At 41.6% G+C, this 21,332-nt stretch overlaps 1 long non-coding RNA gene across 1 annotated transcript; it reads right to left on the bottom strand.

Moving 5' to 3' along the window:
* Window positions 1-18,606: 18,606 nt before the first annotated feature.
* LOC109977221 (uncharacterized) lies at window positions 18,607-20,538 on the bottom strand. The gene is made up of 3 exons (XR_010666798.1): window positions 20,266-20,538; window positions 19,658-19,720; window positions 18,607-19,470 (listed from the first exon to the last, which is right to left on the bottom strand). It is a non-coding gene; the product is annotated as an uncharacterized lncRNA (long non-coding RNA).
* Window positions 20,539-21,332: the final 794 nt, after the last annotated feature.

Below are 21,332 nucleotides of genomic sequence, written 5' to 3'. Positions count from 1 at the left end.
CTGAAGAAACATGAAAAAAGAGGAGAAGGTTATTGAAACAGATGGAGAAAGATGAACAACATCCAAACAGAATCTTTGCTTTCTTAACTTTAGAGAAACGGTGGAAAAAAGGTAAATGCTGCTTCTTTAAGTTTTTCTCCATAACAGTGATTATTGTAGTGAACCTGGCCTCACCCTGAACAAGGAGCCCAAAGGTGACCAGGTGTAGAATCAATGACATCATCATCATCATCGTATGTCAGCGTCTCTGAAAGGCTTCAAACAGCCGCTGATCGACACCGGTCTCTTAACGTCCGAGAGCAGAGAGGGAGGACAGATATGCAAACACACAGAGTCAGTCAACTGAAGCGAAATATGTAAATCTACCTCAAGCAAACTATACAAAAAATATGAATTTAAAATTAAAAGAGTTTGTCAAGCTTGATGAGGAATTTTCTCCTCAGTGGATGATTTTAAATATTAGAGTTTATAACAATACATAACAATACATGTAATGATCAATGCAGTATGATAAAAGATAAACATAATATTAAAAAACACATGAGGTTATCAATAAAAACCTTTTTAAAAAACTGTCTTGTAAGATGTCGTCAGTGTCACTTTTTATAAAGAAAATATGTGCATTGTTTTATTAGTGATAACCTCAAAATTAAAAAGAATTATGAAAAAAGAAAACATGATATTTTGCATTTTTATTGCCAGACTTGTAAAAATAAGTATCGTGATCCGTATCTTTGAATGTGTTCTTAGAAAAACTGCTGCAGCTTCTTGTTACTCAGTCATGCTCAGCACAGTAAGACTTTCACATGTGTATCTTGAGAACTGAAACTGTCTGTTTCCACGGATCAGCAGTGATGCATTTCTGTTGCCATGGTTACTCAGTTTCACCCGGACGAGAGGAGGACCAGCAGGACCGGCAGCTTTGACTAAACGTTTTCTAGTTTATTTTTCTTTATCTTAATGTGGCTCAGTTACTGTCAGTCCAACAAGTGTTAACAAACTAACAAATAAAAGTGAAACAAGTAAACAAATAAAGAAGAAGGAACAACACTGTTACATTTAACACAAAGTGCACATTGAAAAAGGAATTGAGTAGCTCTCTCATAAATGTAGGCCTATATATTCACTCCAAACTGCTTCTTTGTCATGATCTCAGCTGTGCCTCTTCTTCATTGTTTCTGTGTGGTGTGTTGCTGTTTCCCTGTTTGTGTCATTCAATAAGTAACTATAACCATCTCATGTTTCTGTGTCCTAGAATTACTCAACCTGACAGTATACATGCCTTTGACATACTCTCACAACTTTCATAGCTGTTAGTTTCTAGAAAATATCTTAACACTTAACTCCTTTTTTTTATTTATAACCTTTCTCCTTCAGTATTTCAATTTCAGAGAGGTGATTTCATTAGCTTTGTACTTTAAGACTCCAAACTGTTTCTTGTGTCTTTGACATACTCATAACTTTCACAGCCGTTGGTCTCTGATAATATTGGGCCTTTAAACAGGGGCATTCCTATATGATCCACACGGGGGCGCCAGTTCTCCAATTATGGAGAGAGTCACCCTGCAGAGCCAGACCTCAGTTTCCTCCATAGTTTATCAGTCTTGCATGCTTTACGTGGAGAGACAGGGCAGATACAGATAATTAAAGCATTGCAACAATTCAAACATTGCCTGGTCTGCATCTTTTCATCACAAGCCTGCAGAAGTGTAGGCATATCTCGTGCACAGAGGGCCCCCTTGTGGCAAATTTGGGGACATCCTCAAAAATCACTTCTTTCACAAAAACATTTTTGAGTATTCATACAAAATAAAGACACAAATGATAAAATAGTTTGTCACACAGGCGCTCATGTGGAAGTGAGGCAGGGAAGTGAACTCTAAACTCAAGTACTACATGGAGATTGTGTTGGTAATGCCAAGTGTAAACTCCTGCTCTTACTGTAAGTGCTGTCCTTTTGTTGTCACATCGTCCAGGAGGGATGCAAGGTGTGAACAGGACAGATAGTGGGTGTGATTTGTGTTTATTTTGGTGGAGTGTTGGAGACAACAATGCTCAGACTGATGAGGGCAAATATTGATATCAAAGTATCTTGTGCTCACGGTTAATTATCTCGTGCGCACAAGAAACTATCCCTTAAGCACGAGAAGGTTTTGCGTGTGAACAGGGGCGTGTCCAGATTATTTGACCCGGTGGGGGGGGGGGGGGGGGGGGTATGTCCAGAGTTGTTGATTTCATCTGAAGTCCCGCCTCTGATTAGACTAACAGCCAATCATAGATTTGGATTCTGGGTTGGCAGATCAGATGTCAAAGGGGGGCCCATGCCGCCCCTCTGGACACACCCCTGCATGTGAACAAGATACTTTTTGGTGCTCCCTTGCAAAATGTTCACCACAGTGATAGAAGATCACGTTAGGCCAGAGGGCAGAGAGAGACACATGAACCAAGTCATTTTCATATCAACCCAAAACACCATTTATTAAAACTTTAAACCAGGTAATGTACATCAAATATTTCCTGATGTTGTCTTAACCCGTTACGGTCATCAAAGGTGCTGCAGCTGCATCCCGTTAGATTCACTGCTCTGTGCTTCATCCTGTGATTGAACTGTAAACAGATGATGAAGAAAGTAAGGTCACATTAACAAACAACCCAAATAAAACTAAAACATCTTTCTTCCCAGATCTCAAACTATGAAGTAACTTTGACTTTATTATAACAATGAACAGCTCGAGCTCTTAATGTGAGAGAGGTAGTAAAACATCAACCGTTTACACACATGCAAATGTTCTGACAATTTCAGGCAGGCTGCCCCTGAAAGCTTCCTGAGTTGTTCGTTCACACATGCACCTCAAAGCGGGGGGGGGTTTAGGAAGAGGCGGACGATAACGTAATGAAGCAGTTTCTTTACGTGCACAGACATCTCACAGATTGCTTGCTTGTCTATGGTCATGCGCCTGCGTCGGGGAATAAACACCTTCATCCCCCTTCCACTCGCTGGAGATGAATATCACACATCATCTCACCCCCGCCTCACATGCAGCAAAAATTACAACGAGGCTGTCAGAAAAAACAAATGTCTGTTTGCGTCCACACATGCAGCTCAACCTGAACATTTCAGGAGTTTTCAGGAGTTTTTGTACGAGTGTGAAAAGCACCAAAAATGTTCCTTTAAGTTAAAACTTCAGAGACGCTGAAGATTCTTGTTTTTTTCTTTCATGGTTGTTTATATGTTTGTGTACTTTTTCTTCCTCTTCATCTTCCTCCTCTCAGCTCTTCATCTTCCTCCTCTCAGCTCTTCATCTTCCTCAGCTCTTCATCTTCCTCCTCTCAGCTCTTCATCTTCCTCCTCTCAGCTCTTCCTCCTCTCAGCTCTTCATCTTCCTCAACTCTTCCTCCTCTCAGCTCTTCATTTTCCTCAGCTCTTCATCTTCCTCCTCTCAGCTCTTCCTCCTCTCAGCTCTTCATCTTCCTTCTCTTAGCTCATCATCTTCCTCAGCTCTTCCTCCTCTCAGCTCTTCATTGTCCTCCTCTCAGCTCTTCATCTTCTTCAGCTCTTCCTCCTCTCAGCTCTTCATTGTCCTCCTCTCAGCTCTTCATCTTCCTCCTCTCAGCTCTTCCTCCTCTCAGCTCTTCATCTTCCTCCTCTCAGCTCTTCCTCCTCTCAGCTCTTCATCTTCCTCAACTCTTCCTCCTCTCAGCTCTTCATTTTCCTCAGCTCTTCATCTTCCTCCTCTCAGCTCTTCCTCCTCTCAGCTCTTCATCTTCCTTCTCTTCGCTCATCATCTTCCTCAGCTCTTCCTCCTCTCAGCTCTTCATTGTCCTCCTCTCAGCTCTTCATCTTCCTCAGCTCTTCCTCCTCTCAGCTCTTCATTGTCCTCCTCTCAGCTCTTCATCTTCCTCCTCTCAGCTCTTCCTCCTCTCAGCTCTTCATCTTCCTCCTCTCAGCTCTTCCTCCTCTCAGCTCTTCATCTTCCTCAGCTCTTCCTCCTCTCAGCTCTTCATCTTCCTCCTCTCAGCTCTTCATCTTCCTCAGCTCGTCCTCCTCTCAGCAATTCATCTTCCTCCTCTCAGCTGTTCCTCCTCTCAGCTCTTCATCTTCCTCCTCTCAGCTCTTCATCTTCCTCAGCTCTTCATCTTCCTCCTCTCAGCTCTTCATCTTCCTCCTCTCAGCTCTTCATCTTCCTCAGCTCGTCCTCCTCTCAGCTCTTCCTCTTCTCAGCTCTTCCTCCTCTCAGCTCTTCATCTTCCTCAGCTCTTCCTCCTCTCAGCTCTTCCTCCTCTCAGCTCTTCCTCTTCTCAGCTCTTCCTCCTCTCAGCTCTTCCTCCTCTCAGCTCTTCATCTTCCTCAGCTCTTCCTCCTCTCAGCTCTTCATCTTCCTAGTGTTGCAAAGATGGCGACTTTCTCGCTAAATCTGTCAACTTTTTATGTCAAAATCTACAAGCGACAAATCTCGCGACTTTTTCTGGTGTTTTGGAGACTCTGAGGTGAAAGCACGTATCGCTCTGCAGTTACTGTCCTCAACGAGCAGCGGGTGCTGCCGTGAGCCCCTCCCCCGTCCCAAAGCACTCACAGGCGGTCAGTCTCACAGTAGTCTCGCGCAGCAGTCCCAGCTGCAGTCAGAGCAGAGAGGAGTCTATCGGCTGCTTGTTTTCATAGCATGCTTAAGCCATATAGTTGGTGTGCTTCTGCACGGTACAGTTTAGACACGAGCACAAGCACGCGGGCACACAACGCTGACAGCCTCCATTCAGGAGAAATCCAGGAGAGAAAGATATTCCAATCTGTAAAGTGCATTGCAGTTTGCAGTCCATCTATATTAAAAAGGAAATAAACTTCAGAAAAGGTAAAGGGGTAATAATGGATTTGAAGTGTCTAAAAATGTAAATTCTGGTTTTTGTTTTGGATTTTGAAAATTTCAAAAAAATCAGAGAATGGAAAAAGACCAAGTACTTTGAGTTTTCTGTTGTATCTTTCATCACACTGATTTACTCAAGTCTGCAGTCATCAATTTCTTTAGCCATCTGATGCATATTTTTTTCCCACTCCCGTCGCGGAGGGCCCTTGCGTGCTCAGGGGCCCCTGGGCACGTGCCCGGATGGTAGATCCAGGGTTGTGACTTTTAATTGCAATGTGAACATTAGGGCTGTTGAAATGAATCATTTAATGGATGCATCGCGATGCAGACTAGACGATTGATGCATCGATGCAGGGACAGGAAGTAATCGATTATGACGAGGGTTAGAAAAAAGCATCTGTTAACCTCTACATGTGTTTGTTTTGAGCAGCGTTGAGTGAGTTTGTTTTACCTAAACACACACGGTGGTGTGTAATGAAAGTAACGTAGGCTAACAGAGGGATTTGTGACAGAAAACAACATCAATTGAGTCCCGGTCCTGGTCTTGCTGACTTTATGAGCAGAGTCAGCTGGTCCTGCAGGCTCAGACCACAGTGCTCCGCTGCAGGCTGAAACGGCTTGACTCGGTGTCTCTTTAGCCGACAGCAGCTCGGGTTAGCATCTTCATCACAGGTAAAGGTGTGTTTAAACTGATGCCTCGCTGTCTTAAGTCCAGGATAACTAAAAGAAGGGGGCTGTGGCGGTGACTCGGGATAAAGTGAGCGGCTGTAAACACAGTAGACTCCCGACAGTATCACCGCTAAGTGCACCTCCGCTAAAGCTGCGCTCCTTTGATGATACACAAGTTCGACAAGTTCTTCACAATAAAAGTCCCCTTCCTATCTGTAGTTGAAGTGCTTTTAATGTGAAACATTCATATCAGGAAATGGGGTGTTTACAGCAGTAGCAACTTAACACAACTCGTCTGAAATAGCCCTGAACAAAGCTCACAGCTAAAGGCTACAACGTCCTGAGAAGAGAACACACAGAGACTTAAAAACATCTTTCTCTCTTATTATAAACTAAACACACAGAGACTTAAAAACATCTTTCTCTCTCTTATTATAAACTAAACACACAGAGACTTAAAAACATCTTTCTCTCTTATTATAAACTAAACACACAGAGACTTAAAAACATCTTTCTCTCTTATAATAAACTAAACACAGAGACTTAAAAACATCTTTCTCTCTTATAATAAACTAAACACACAGAGACTTAAAAACATCTTTCTCTCTTATAATAAACTAAACACACAGAGACTTAAAAACATCTTTCTCTCTTATTATAAACTAAACACACAGAGACTTAAAAACATCTTTCTCTAGACTGTTTGTCTCTGTTTATGAAAAAGTAGCCATGTGCAGTAATATAGAAAATTGAGGATGAATCGTGATGCATCGTGATATCGAATCGAATCGTAAGACCAGTGAAGATGCACAGCTTTACTGAACATGCATCCAAGAAAACTCAATAAAAATAATTTTGAAAGAAAGAGGCCGGAGATGAAATCAAGAGAATTATCTCTGCTTAATAAAAATGTGCTCTCTAGAAGTTTATCTGATAGTGCTGTAGCTAGATTTAAGGAAGCTATTTCAGCTGCTTTTGATTCAGTACCGTGTTTCAACCCAGTTGGAAACTCTTATGATAGCTTTAGTCCCTCTCAGCTAGATCAGTTTGTTGATAGTGCAGTGGATTCGCTGAGAGTTACTCTGGATTCGATTGCTCCCCTAAAACAGAAGGTTATCAAACGGCAGAGAATAGCTCCATGGTTCAACTCAGAAACCCGTACTCTAAAACAAACATCGTGAAATTTTGAAAGAATATGGCGCTCGACCAAAACGGTAGAATCCCGTTTATTCTGGCAGGATAGTCATAGAAAATATATGAAGGCTCTACGTCACGCTCGAGCTGCCTACTACTCCTCTCTAATCGAGGAAAACAAAGGCAAGCCTAGATACCTTTTCAGCATTGTAGCCAGGCTGACAGAGAGTCATGGCTCCATTGAGCCTTGTATTCCTTTAGCCCTCAGCAGTAATGATTTCCTGAGCTTTTTCAACAACAAAATTCTAGACATCAGAGACAAAATTAGTAACCTCCTGCCCTTACCTGGTGCAGATACGTCTGATACGGCAGAGACAGTTCCAGGACCAGATATTAGTCTAGACTGTTTTTCTCCAATCGACCTTTCAGAGCTAAATTAAATTTTTTCTGTGTCAAAACCGTCAACCTGTCTTTTAGACCCAATCCCAACCAAGCTGTTTAAGGAAGTCTTTCCCTTAGTTAGCAACTCTATATTAGATATGATCAATATGTCTCTACTGGCAGGCTATGTACCACAGGCATTTAAAGTAGCGGTAATCAAACCTCTACTTAAAAAGCCTACTCTAGATTCAGGAACTCTGGCTAACTACAGGCCTATATCCAACCTTCCTTTTACCTCAAAGATCCTGGAGAAGGTGGTAGCTAAACAGCTGTGTGAACAGTTTATTTGAGGAGTTTCAGTCAGGATTTAGAGTCCACCATAGCACTGAGACTGCACTAGTTAGAGTTACAAACGATGTACTTCTAGCTTCAGACAGGGGACTTCTCTCTGTGCTCGTCCTGTTAGATCTTAGTGCTGCTTTTGACACCATTGACCATCGGATCCTATTATACAGACTAGAACATTTACTTGGAATTACAGGGACTGCTTTAAGTTGGTTTGAATCCTACTTATCAGACCGATCTCAGTTTGTACATGTTAATGATGAGTCCTCTATACACACTAAAGTTAGCCATGGAGTCCCACAAGGTTCAGTGCTTGGACCAATTCTCTTTACATTATATATGCTTCCTCTGGGAAATATTATGAGGAAACACTCCATACAGTTTCATTGTTATGTAGATGATACTCAGCTTTATGTATCAATGAAGCCCGATGGCACCAGTCAGATATGTCAGCTAGAAACGTGCCTTAAGGACGTTAGGACCTGGATGACCAGACATTTTTTGCTACTTAACTCAGACAAGACTGAAGTTATTGTGCTAGGCACTAAGAACCTCAGAGAGACTTTTTCTAGTGATTTGACTGTTCTTAGTGACATCAGCCTGGCATCTAGCACCACTGTTAGGAATCTAGGAGTTCTTTTTGATCAAGATATGTCTTTTAGCTCTCACATCAGTCAAGATTCAAGAAAAGCCTATTTTCACCTCCGTAATATATCCAAGATCAGGAATATCCTGTCGCAAAATGATGCAGAAAAACTAGTTCATGCATTTGTTACCTCCAGATTGGATTATTGTAATTCTCTTTTGTCAGGGTGCTCTGGTAAGTCTCTAAAGACTCTTCAACTAGTCCAGAACGCTGCAGCTCGTGTACTGACCAGAACCAGGAAAAGGGACCACATTACTCTTGTCTTGGCTTCTCTGCACTGGCTCCCTATACAGTCCAGAATAGAATTCAAGATCCTTCTTCTCACCTACAAAGCTCTAAATGGCCAGGCACCATCTTATCTTAAGGAGCTACTAGTGCCGTACTGTCCCTCGAGAGCGTTGCGGTCCCAGAGTGCAGGCCTGCTGGTGGTACCTACAGTCTCTAAGTGTACTATGGGAGGTAAAGCCTTCAGTTATCGGGCTCCTCTCCTCTGGAACCGCTTTCCAGCCGGGGTCCGGGAGGCAGACACAGTCTGTATTTTTTAAGAATAGACTTAAAACTTTCCTTTTTGATAAATCTTATAGTTAGTGCTGGTGTAGACCAGCTCTTAGTTATGCTGCTATAGGCTTAGACTACCGGGGGAACTGGCACCTTGAGCTCCTCTCTCTCTCTCTCTCTCTCTCTCTCTCTCTCTCTCTCTCTCTCTCTCTCTCTCTCTCTCTCTCTGTGCATATACAGTACATCATATTACTGCATGTATCTATCTGTAAATCTCAGTCACTAACCACCTACTTTCCTGAGAGCTCTTGAGCTCTCTTAGGCTCCTCAAGATTGTTGATGGACGGCCTGCCAGAACAACCCCCTCCCCGCCAGATTGTTGATGGACGGTCTGCCTTCCACCACCCCCTTGCTCCCTATCCCTCTTCCTGCATCTTATCCCATCTCTCCCCCTATCCCTTTCCAACCCCGGCGCAGTCTAGGCCTCTGAAGGCTGTTTCGTCGTGAGCCGGGGATCCGGCCGAAGATTTCTGCCTTTTAATAAGGCAGTTTTTTTTTTACCACTGTAACTTTTGCTGCTTTGCTAAAGTGCTCATGATGGATAGGCCGGGTCTTTGTATCATAACAATGAGTAAGGTCTTTTACCTGCTTTTTGTAACATAACAATGAGTAAGGTGTTTTACCTGCTTTTTGTAACATAACAATGAGTAAGGTCTTTTACCTGCTTTTTGTAACATAACAATGAGTAAGGTCTTTTACCTGCTTTTTGTAAAGTGTCTTGAGATAACACTTGTTATGAGTTGACGCTATACAAATAAAATTGAATTGAATTGAATTTGAAATGATGCACACATTGAACAAGAGAAGGTCATTCAGTTATACTAACTTAATATCTACAAATGTTAATTGGATGCAGAAACATTTTGTTTGAAATCAATATAACAATAAGTGAAGACAATGTTCTTTCACTCTGAGTTTGACATACTCCTTTAAGAATGTGGTGAACTTACTAAATCTAGTACAAGTAACAAACTTATTGTTTGATGATGAAAAACATATTTATTTGAAGTGTATTCTACTAACCCCATGAATCATTTCTTAGAGTTCAATGCAACAGAAAATATTTAGTGGAAACAATTGAAATATTAAATAGATTGAACTAAAAAACAAGCTTTTGTTTAACAAAACAAATCATTACATTTAGTTTTTATTTTTATCTCAGTTTGTATTTTTTATCAAAAATAACTGTTACCATGACTTTTTTTAACTATATTTACCAAATACTTCACTTGGTTATTATACTAATGAAAACAAACCCACTGTACACACATACACATTTCACTTCAACAACATTATTTCAAACCATAATACATGCCACACGTCTGTATATAAGCTGGTTAAATCCAGCGGGTGGTAAAAACCGCCCAGCGCATCACAAGGTGTCCACTTCTTATGAATGTCCACCATTGAGGATGTCCAAAGAAAACGCTGTCTGCGGCGAGCTCACGGCATCCTTAAAGACTCCTCCCACCCTGCCCACAGACTGTTTACCCTCCTGCCCTCCGGTAGGCGCTTCAGAAGCCTCCGGACCAGAACCAGCAGACTGAGGAACAGCTTTTTCCCAAGGGGCAACCTCCGGTCTCGAAAAATGAAGCCTATGCGGAAGTACAAAAAACTGCAGTTCCTCGAGGTTCCTCTTGAGGCTGGCTGCAGAAGCGCCGGAAGTGCCATAAGCTCACAGCCAAAAAAGCCCGTTTTTACCACAGGAATCAACATGTTTACAGCCTGGTTCAAAAAACGAGATATATCTGAGAAGTTGACGGCCCCTTCTCCTCACACTGTGGGGGGGGTGAATTTTTTTATAACTCATCGGATTGTTTTTTGTTAAGGAAAACGACTATGCCCATATTAGGATTGTGACAGTTTGATTGACAGCTCTGCGCGCCGCATCTGTCTGACGCGTCCATGGTCGCGTCAGGAGCAGGAGCTATGTACTCAACACTAGCTTAATTCGGCTTCATCCCGTTCCCGACCTTGAACCGTTAGCTTTCTTCATCTTTTTTTCTTCGTTTGGAGTGTTTGTTTAGCAAATATCTAACAACGAATATGTCTTGCTGTGCGGTTAATTGTAGTAACAGACCATCCAAGAAGTCGATTCTGCAGTTTTTTCGGTGAGTGATATAGTAGTGTTATATATTTATTGAATACTCTGTCAGGTGTCTGTCTATTTTTGCGGGACTAGCTTGTTTAGCATTAGCTTGTAAACCAGCCGGCTAACTGTACAATTGGCCTCAGTGTAGCCCATTATTTACGCTCAATGGTTTAGCCGATCTCCCATTCATGCCAAAGATGCTAAAGTTAACATCTCTAGCCAGCATTATTTAATTGGGGAAAAAAGTAATTCCAAAGAGTTAGAAATTTGAGTTGTTAAGATGTTGAAAAGAATGAGTTTGTGTGAAGCTAAAGGTTCACCTCGGTGGTTAACCACAGACTGTAAATATGATTATCTGACGTTATGATGAATGCTATACTCAACATAAATGTCGAAATTTATAAATAAACTTTGGATATTAATTCTGCGTTAGTACTTTCCAATAATAATGTAATATGTCATTGTTATTTTTGAGATTATTTTTTTGGTTGACGTTCATTTCGATGGCCCACAAACTGAAAATTATATTTTCTGTCATGATTTTAATAACATAAACATGCGATAACAAGTACAACTCGACGGGTAGAGATCAGCTATATATTGAAGCTGTGCCAAGTGTGCCATTACGCACAGAGGTAGAGAGATATGAAACATCAACTTCAATCAATAATCAGTTCTAATGTTAATCCGTTTAGCACAGAATATTGGGAGTTACACCCATGTTGTCCAAACGGCTCCAATAAGTGCGCCAGGGACCAGAGGCTCTGAATATTTTTGATGTATTCCGTGACTTTTTTGTCTCCTCTTGCCGCGACGGAACAGCACTCTCGGTGCTCCTACAAATGAAGCGTTCTTAATCGATATGGATGCTCTTACAAAGAATATAGCAGTAGCAATATATATATATATATATATATATATATATATATATATATATATATATAAATAACATACAGAATGAAAATAACATATACAGTAAAGCAATATGTACAATAAATAGTTTTAAGAATACAGCCATGTTGATGTATGTGAATAAGATAGACTGACATATGTGTTAACACATTTTGCCTGTAAATAGTTTTCCTCTAGGTGATTCAGATAGGCTGGAGCAGTGGATGCTCAACCTGAGAAGACAGAACTGGACTCCCAACAAGGCCTCTCGTCTGTGCAGTGAACACTTTGAAAGCTGTCACATCGGCACTGATTCCAGGGTATGGAGATATTTTAAATATTATTATTAACAAAGAAATGTATTGATTTAAACTGATGAAGTACTATCCACAATAAACTGCTTAATTGCACAGTGTAAGTGCAACACAGATGAATACAGTAAATTGACACAAAATGGATGTAATGGATAACTGCTATTTTCTGTCTAACTAATTTTTTCCCTTTTCTTTTTACTTTTTAATAGGGGAGGAAATGTCTAAAGAACACCGCTGTGCCTACCATTTTCCACTTCCCAGAGGAAAAAGTGCCAGGAGGAAAATGCTTGGTGGTAAGTGCAAATGAGGTAAGTGACAATGGCATGGTTGTTTTGAGTAGTGGTGAGGAGGTTTCAGATGTAGGTGATGGTAGCAGTGCCGTAAATCTCATTGCTGATCACAGCAATGTCATGATGGAAGACACACTCCAAGAAGCCTTTGTTGCTCAAGATGTCATTCATGATGACATTACGCTGACAGCGAATGCAGGGGAAGATGTTGGTCTAGGTAGCAGCAATCAACCCATACATCAGAGTAAAAGTTGGACAGCATTAGATCACTGTTACATTAGGCCAAAACAGCTAAGTTTTGATCTAATGGCCGTATCTCAGGGTGATCACTCTTACGGTGTTTCTCATTCTCCAAGAACACTGAAGAGGATGGCTTCTGCTACAGAGGTAAAGCTCTGTGCAGCTCGAAAAAAGCTGAGGTTGAAAGTCCAGCACACAAGAAGATTGAAGGCAAAAGTTTCTTCAATGAAAGGTTTAGTCAAAGTGCTTCAGAAGAAACTTCTAATTTCATCGGAATGTGCCTCTCTTCTTTCTGATCTCGACGATGTTCCAAGAGAGATCTTTCAAAGACTAAAAAAGAAGAAGTCTGTGTTTTCAGAGAATCTGAAACAATTCGCCACAACACTGCACTTCTACTCTCCGAAAGCCTATGACTATATCAGAGAGAAATTTCTTTTGGCTTTGCCTCATCCACAAACCATAAGAAAGTGGTATAGTAGCATCTCTGCAGATCCTGGATTTACTGTTGCTTCTTTCACAGCTTTAAAAAGTCATGTTGCTGATCAGAAAGGATTAGGTAAGGACACAGTTTGCTCATTGATGATGGATGAAATGTACATTCATAAGCAGACTGAGTTTGGGGGGGACCAAATTCACGGCTATGTTGACATCGGAGCTGGTGAAATTGAAAACGTAATTGCAACACAAGCATTGGTCCTCATGGTTGTTGCAGTTAATGCGTCTTGGAAGATCCCCATTGCTTACTTCCTCATCAACAGCATGACCGGACAAGAGAGAGCAAACATTGTCTGAGAGAGCCTAGTTAGGCTTCATGAAATCGGTGTTAGGGTTGTCTCATTGACATGTGATGGACCATCTCAAAACTTTGCAATGGTCAAAGAGCTTGGTGCCAAGTTGGACCTCGTGGACATGAAACCCTTCTTTTTCCATCCTGAAGATCACACACAAAAAGTCCATGTTCTCTTGGATCCATGTCACATGCTCAAGCTTCTTCGGAATGTCTTTTCAACAGTCGAGGTTCTGGTGAGAGAAGATGGCCAGCAGATAAGATGGCAGTACATCAAGGAGCTCAACAAGCTTCAGGAGAAGGAGGGTTTGCGCCTTGGCAACAAACTGAAGATGGCACATATTCAGTGGCGCAATCAAAAAATGAAGGTACATCTTGCAGCCCAACTCTTCAGCAGCAGTGTGGCTGATGCCATTGAGTATTGTGAGAGGGGGCTTAAATATCCCCAGTTCTTTGGATGTTCAGCCACTGTTCAATTCTTGCGCACCATTGATGCTGCTTTTGATGTCCTTAACAGCAGGAACCCACTTGGAAAGGGATTTAAAGCCCCCCTGAAGCCAGCAAACAAACACCATGCTAAGGCCATTTTAGATGAAGCAGAGTCACTCCTTTGTGGGCTCAGAATGACAGGAAGAGACAACACACTTGTACATGTGCACTCTACACAGAAGAGAACTGCCATTTATGGTTTCATTGCTTGTGCAAGAAGTGTGATGGGCATCTATGAAGAGCTGGTAGAGCAGCCAGCAGCCCCATGCCGATACCTTCTGACATACAAACTCAGCCAGGACCACTTGGAGCTGTTCTTCTCTGCAATCAGAGCACGTGGCGGATTTAACAACAACCCCAATGTGAGGCAGTTTAGAGGAGCTTACAAGCGCCTCCTTGTAAGGCATCAGGTAAAAAGAGGCACAGGTAACTGTCTCCTTCGTGACAACACAACCATCCTTGATTCAACACCCGCGACTGTGAATGTTGCGCGCAGGTTGGATGTGAAGCCAGTTGAAGTGCTTGTGCCTGAGGATGACAGTCTGTCTGACCTTCCAGATGTTGACAGTCTATCTGAGTACAAAGACGCAGCAATTTCTTACATCACAGGCTTCATCGTCAAGAAGATGAAACAGAAGATAACATGCATGGCTTGTTCACAAGCACTGACCTCAGATGACTCGGTTCACCATTTCATTACTTTGAAGAACAGAGGTGGCCTCCAGAAACCATCACCGGACATCACTGCAGTTTGCCAAGCTACTGAAAGACGCTTTCAGAGGCTTCTAAAAATCAATGAGGGCAAGCCTCCACTGGGAAGAGGAACAACTGCAGCAATTGTCACCCAGGTTCTTGCAGATTGTTCAGAGAAGAATCTCTTTCCCCAGCTGCACAGCCACATGTTTGACATGTGTGTTGAAGCCAACCATGTCCATGTTTTGGTAAGGATGGCTACTGCATGGTACTGCAAAGTTCGACTGAACCACATAGCAAGAAGAGAGGCAGAAAAAATAAAGGAAGGTAAAGTGGTTCGAAGAAAGCTTACTAAATTAATCCATTTTTATGGAGATTAAATAAAAGGTGTTTGGTCACTTCTGTGTGTGGATAAAGTACATAAGTTATTATATATTTTGATATCGTACATATGTGTATATATTTATATGTATGTTTCTATTACTGTACAGTATGTTCTTCTACCTGCTTCTCTTTGTTTATATGTGCATATTTGTATGTGTATATATTTGTATGTATGTTTCTATATCTGTACAGTATGTTCTTCTACCTGCATCTCTTTATGTATATATATATATATATATGTATATTTGTGTATATGGTTCTCTAATTGTACAACAAATTCTATTTCCTGCATATCAGAATGTGGTCAACTCCTTTTTGATGTTTTTCTTGCAACATGGGAAATGGTAAGTATAATAATGCTATAGAACAACATTGAAACTGTTACTTGGAGCCTGCATGAACGGGGCACAAGTAACTTTCAATGTCTGCCGTTTAGAAAGTGCACATGTTGTCACAAGTGAGCAGAAATCTTGAATGTACAGAGCTGGAATTAAAACAATAATTGAACTTAGAGCCTGCATGTACGGGGCCTTAGTTCTTAGTGAAAAGACTTTCTTTCTTTTTTCTCAAAAAAACCCACCGATTACGTCGATGATTATCAGTTGGAGCCTGCATGAACGGGGCCCAACTTTTCCATTAAAAATCTACTGGGATGCTACTTCAAGACATAATGAAAATAGAATTCTCAAAACTGTACATAGAGCCTTTAAAGAGAAACCTCACCTCACCACTACTTAAAGCCAATGTCAGATAAAAACTGAACACATGAATGACTGGTCAATGTCTTTTAGAGTCTGCATGAACGAGGCCTAAGATGATGTTGATCTGTTAATCATTTTCCGTGTCAGATTCGTTGTAGTTATTATGTACATAGTTTATGGAATTGTTTGTCCAATTAAAAGTTTACTTAAAATTAAAATGTCTACAAAAAATACATATTATAGAATTTACCTATAAACAAAAAAAACTTCAAGATGTTCAAATGTACTGTATGTTAAATGTTCTGATTTGTTTTTTAGAGTTCACCAACACATTTTTGGATCTCCAGGTTTGATAAAAATGTTATATATTAATATTTAAGTTATGTATTTTGAATTGATTGTTAATTTTGCTGAGGGTTTTTGGAAATTGTTATTGTTACATAGTTGTTATAAGGTAGATAAACATACTTCCTGATTTATTTTGTGGTTAATTTTGTCCCCATTGCTCACCCTCAGGTTCAGTAATAGTACGTAACTTTTGCATTGTTGTTGTATTCTTGCTTTTCATTTTCACGTCCTGTGCTGTATAGTGTCTTGTGTGTTTGTCCCGTGTTATATGTTCCTACTCTTGGCCTGCACCTTGTCGTGGTGAGTGGGCTTTCAACCAAGACAGGCCGTACTAAATGTTTAAAACCAGAGTTTTAACCTCTCATTTTCTCTCTCATGTAGGATGTAGGACACCAGGGAGTTGTGTTTCAACAACCTCGCAAGTGTGACAAGCAAGGCATGGTTCAAAGGTTGAAGGTATTACTAGTTTCAACAAAAAAACTATGATTTTAAAAATTATTGTGTTTTTAATGTTAGCTTTGTTGTTGTGAATTCCATGTTATATATATCTTCTTCCTTTAGGAATATTTATTTCTTATTCCATCGTTGTCTTGATCACTGTCACATGTGAACTGTTCAAACAATAATCCAGACATGTCCATTTACAATCACTCCTGTTACCTCATAGCGTGGCGTACAGCGGTCAAAAAAGTGTAATTGCTCCCCGTCTAGCAACACCTGACACCCCAGTGATAGTTCCTACCTATATGTTTGTCATTCCCTGTCTGTTTAATCCTCATGTGTCTCTCCCCTGTCTGTGTGAGTGTGGTGGGTTCATGTTCTCAGGCGGCGCCAGGTGCAGCTAGTTGGTCATCAGGATCTCTACTACAAAGACTTCCTTCTGCTTCACCTCGGTGCCAGATTGTTTCACCAGCTCGTGTGGTTTGTACTCTCTTGGCTTCTCTGGATGACTAGTTCTCGTGTTATAGCTTGTGTAGCTAACCCCTTTTTTCTTCTCTGCCTTGCGTCAGATAGCTGTTCGTGTTTTGCTTCACCTCACCTGTGCTTTTGGGACACCACACTGGGATCACGGACACTGCCACTTGGAACCTCGCACTACCCCTCCCCTTGCACTTTTTGAGTCACATTTGGAATAAACTTTTTGTAACTTTATCCTGCCTGTCTGAGTCGTGCTTTTGGGTCCAGAATTTGTACTAATCGTATCAGGAGTCTCCTACTAGTTTCCATTTCTTTATCTCTAATAATGTAAAGTGGAGAGATTTCTGCTCTTTCTGTTTCAATATCTGCCACAAGAAGTCCCCATAAACAAATTCAAAACCATCAAAATCAAGATTCAACCAGAGTAAATTACATTAATTACGTGTGGTTAGAAAAATGTTTAGAAATCATTCAGAAATGTGGTCTTCCTAGATCAATATCACATAATATCGTCTAGTTTACCCATCTAAACTATACAAATGATGTGCTTTATCATCGAATATAGAAGAGTTTTAATGTTAACAATTAAGTGAAGTATTAAAAAGCAGATCATTTATATTTATATAATATATCAAAAAGAATCAATGGATTACAGTTTTAAGAGGTTAAGGAAGGGTTTTTGTATCTAAAGCAAGTAACAAAAGGCATGCTCTAAAAATTATTATAGCTCTGGTGTCAAGGACATTTAGTTGTCTTTAATTATAAAGCTAAATACTCTAACTACCCAAACAGATATTAACTGCATTACTATTTGGTAAAAAAAAAAAGGTAAAAAGAATGAAAATGTATATTCATAAGTAGAGACAAAGGAGTGAATATACATAGAATACTTTTTTTAATAAAAAATAAATAACCACCAAAATAAATAACATGCCTGGTGCAAAAACAAATAGGGGTGATAGTTATTGTCCATTGATGGGACTGCGGGAACAGACGGGACTGCAGGAACAGACGGGGGACTGCAGAACAGATGGGGGACTGCAGAACAGACGGGGGACTGCAGGAACAGACGGGGGACTGCAGAACAGACGGGGGACTGCAGGAACAGACGGGGGACTGCAGAACAGACGGGACTGCAGGAACAGACGGGGGACTGCAGAACAGACGGGGGACTGCAGGAACAGACGGGGGACTGCAGAACAGATGGGGGACTGCAGGAACAGACGGGGGACTGCGGGAACAGACGGGACTGCAGGAACAGACGGGGGACTGCAGAACAGATGGGGGACTGCAGAACAGACGGGGGACTGCAGGAACAGACGGGGGACTGCAGAACAGACGGGGGACTGCAGGAACAGACGGGGGACTGCAGAACAGACGGGACTGCAGGAACAGACGGGGGACTGCAGAACAGACGGGGGACTGCAGGAACAGACGGGGGACTGCAGGAACAGACGGGGGACTGCAGGAACAGACGGGGGACTGCAGAACAGACGGGGGACTGCAGGAACAGACGGGGGACTGCAGGAACAGACGGGGGACTGCAGGAACAGACGGGGGACTGCAGAACAGACGGGGGACTGCAGAACAGACGGGGGACTGCAGAACAGACGGGGGACTGCAGAACAGACGGGGGACTGCAGGAACAGACGGGGGACTGCAGAACAGACGGGACTGCAGAACAGACGGGGGACTGCAGGAACAGACGGGGGACTGCAGAACAGACGGGGGACTGCAGGAACAGCGAGGGACTGCAGGAACAGACGGGGGACTGCAGGAACAGACGGGGGACTGCAGGAACAGACGGGGGACTGCAGAACAGACGGGGGACTGCAGGAACAGACGGGGGACTGCAGAACAGACGGGGGACTGCAGGAACAGCGAGGGACTGCAGGAACAGACGGGGGACTGCAGGAACAGGAACTCACTCAGGCTTCAAACGTTCATATTTACATAACATATGTATGGTGACAGCTATGTCCATCATGAGCCCAGGGAGCTGCAAAGAGTTGGTTGGTTGGTTGGGGGGGGGGGAGGGACACAGTGTCATGGCTACAGAAGCGGATGTTTAACAAAAGTATAAAGAAACTCAACATTAGCCATGGCAGTGGGCTATGAATTTGGCATCTAAAAAAAGGTCCTAAAGGCCACTTTCAAATTCCAGTGGAGTTTCACTGTATTTGGAAGTGGTCTTTAAGGCAATGAGCAAAATTACTTAAAAATATATCATTTCCCCTAGATGTGAAATGAACTCCATCTTTCAAAAATAGCCCAGGACTGTCATGTCTAATTTGAGGGTGCTCAATCATTGCACCGCTTATGGATCCAACAAATGTAGCCATAACACTGTTGACAAACCTACGAGATTTGTCGATCTTCCCTGGATGGATGCCATGCCTCCACTGGCACCTCTGGGTGAGGGCAGACAGCATGATCTTCATGCCAGGGTGTCGTGCGTGGAGTAGCTGAAGGTCCTCCTTCATCATATTGACCAGCACGACACCACTGACATGTCCCATGCTGTTGCCCCCACAATGAATGATGAGGCCATCCGGGGGAGACCTCCCTCGGAGTGAGTTTTCAAAGAAGGGAAGGAGGCCTTTCCAGCGAAGTCCACCCCAGCCGAACCAACTCATGTGGACGTTCTTCAGGCCCAGGTTCCTTCCCTCAGTCTCTGCAGCTCTCTGGGCACCTCGACGGACACAGCTGTCACCAATAATCCACACGGTGTCTAAGGGAGAAATACAAAAATGTTCAATTAATGCCTCAGACAAGACAAAATGTACAGTTAACTACATGTGACAGCTCAGGCTGTTTTTTTGTTATTAGCCTCATCTGCAGGAATAGCATTGAACAAGGTAGCTGCAGTTCATAATAATAGATGCCAGTCTTAAAATACAATTTATTCTAATAATTACAGGTTTTGGCGGGTGAAGCTGACACTCCATCACTGTCCACAGACTCCATGACTTCAGAGGATTCTATAGAAAATAAATATCTTATGATTAATATAAAATATTTATTTTTCAATTGTCATGTTCACCTCATCGCTGTTGACATCAGTAAATATAAGACACAGACATTCCTCTTTTTGTCAGAACAGTAACATGAACTGTATGCTTTGTAATATTGATTTCTTCTGGATGTCTCACATGTTTATTTACAGTTTATGTCTAACAGTAGGTTCATCAACAACAACGAAAAGAAAAGAAAAGAAGCGCCAAAGATCTTTCTTTTATGGTTTTCAAACAGACTTCTAAACTTTAAACATGTTATTACACCCAAGTAATGATTTGTAACACGATGTGAGAATTTTAATGTAAAGATTAGCCTCAAACTGTTTCTTACATTTTATGTTACAACTTTGCTAATGTTTTGTTCTACTAACCCGGACAAAGTCACTGCTGTGACTAATAACCACCGGTAATAATTTTTTTTAAAGTGTAGTTTTAAGACTTCACTTATATATTTGGGTTGAAGATAATTCGTTTTAACTGTGTTATAGAAAAGTTTAAGGTTAACTTACTGTTTATAGTTATGGACGAGTGGGAGCAGGACAGCAGTAGCAGATAGAGCAGTTGTTAGCTATGCTGTGAAGTAGCCTGCTAGGCTGCTAGCGTCAAGCTCGTCGGTCGCGTCGGTCGGTCGGCGAACTTTGGTCCCGCCCACAGTCCCGCCTTACTGCTGTTACTAGGTTGATCCAAAGTTAGGTTGAGACAGCAAATCCAATATGGATGCGGCCGTCGATTGGACTCATTTTCTGCCTATGTCACAGACGCGTCAGGGTTCGTCCAGTAATATTTACAGTCTATGGTTTTTCCCCAGAGCTGTTTCTCTACTGAACTCTACCCCCCGAACTCTGAACTCTGTCTCTCTCTCTCTCTCCCTCTCTCTCTCTCCGCCCCCTGCTGACCTCCCTTTCCCCTGCATATCACCTCACACCCATCATCCCCCCACCACTCCTCCTGGTCACACACACACATCTCTCATCCATCTGTATTATTGTATTATAGTATGTTCATATTATGTCCATATTCTTTATATTATCTGTAAACTTGTATAGCATGCTCACTGCATCTTAATCTGTATATTATTAGTATAGCATGCTCACTGCACCTTAATCTGTATATTATTAGTATAGCATGCTCACTGCATCTTAATCTGTATATTATTAGTATAGCATGCTCACTGCATCTTAATCTGTATATTATTAGTATAGCATGCTCACTGCACCTTAATCTGTATATTATTAGTATAGCATGCTCACTGCACCTTAATCTGTATATTATTAGTATAGCATGCTCACTGCACCTTAATCTGTATATTATAATCCTAAGAATACACTTATATTTATAGCATTTATTTATATTTATAGCATCCCATTAATCCAGCCAGATATACCTAATAATTCACTTTTTTTGTCAACATCTGTAAATTTTGTAATTACTGTACATAGCACAGACTATTGCACTTTCTGCTTATTTGCACTTCTGGTGAGATGCCAAACCTCATTTCGTTACTCTATACTTGTATATGTGTAATGACAATAAAGTTGAATCTCATCTCATCTCATCTCATCTCATTTGGCTAGCT

This window comes from Labrus bergylta, chromosome 8 (genome assembly GCF_963930695.1).
Source record: "Labrus bergylta chromosome 8, fLabBer1.1, whole genome shotgun sequence".
In the NCBI taxonomy this organism is placed as follows: domain Eukaryota; kingdom Metazoa; phylum Chordata; class Actinopteri; order Labriformes; family Labridae; genus Labrus; species Labrus bergylta.
The sequence above is the reverse complement of the archived record's forward strand: the minus strand, read 5'-3'. Positions and strand labels throughout refer to the sequence as shown.